Below are 922 nucleotides of genomic sequence, written 5' to 3'. Positions count from 1 at the left end.
ACCAGCAGTACCAGCCAGCTGTACCCACCAGCAGTACCAGCCAGCTGTACCCGCCAGCAGTTCTTTTCAAAACTTACCACCACAAATAGTCGACTGCACTCAAGACTGGCCGACGCAAACCTGGAAAACCAGTTGCCAGTAGCAACATCATCAATACCAGCTAACATCACATACCTCACCAAAGAGAAGCAGTTGCAGCCATCACAATAGGGGTGAGTTAATTAAATGTTTGACCAAATTTAATAGGCGCATTTTTAAGTTGATCATTTTGTACGGCCCCCGAATGATTTTATAAATACCCAAATGGCCCTTGGCAGAAAAAAGGTTCCCCACCCCTGGTTTAGTGGCATAAGTGCCGTAATTTATAGAAATTAGTAAGAAATAACTGAACTGACCACTGTACTGGTTTTACAATGAATACCACACTGAAAATGTTTAGAGCTCTTTGTATTGCTTTGTGAAAAAAAATACGGTATTATTTTATGATTTACCCACTTCAGACTGAGAAGAGAACAGCAGGGCTAAAGTCACCTCTGCTTTTGGACCCTGGTTCCAAAGTATATCTTAACCAAAAAAAAAAAAAATAAAAAATTCAAAATACTGCAGCTTGGATGTGATCACTGTATCCTTTTTTTTTTTTTTTAAGAACCTGAGTATAGATACATTTACCTTGGTTGTGAATTAGCACCAAGAAATAGACAAAAGACCATTTAGTGGTAAATTAACTCAATGTTTTGGTATGGGTTAAAATAAATGGTGGTTTTGGCATAAATTAACACACAGAAGGTAGGTTCAGACACAGTCCACTAGACAGTATAATCACTATATAAAGGTAACGTAGAGTCAGCAATAAACAGTGCATATAGGCATTACATGCAATGTGATTAATAATAATACCATAACTAGCCTAGAGTGCACTCTA

The sequence above is a fragment of the Pelophylax lessonae genome, assembly GCF_965119305.1.
Source record: "Pelophylax lessonae genome assembly, chromosome: 4".
NCBI lineage: Eukaryota > Metazoa > Chordata > Amphibia > Anura > Ranidae > Pelophylax > Pelophylax lessonae.
This window is presented reverse-complemented; position numbering follows the sequence as displayed.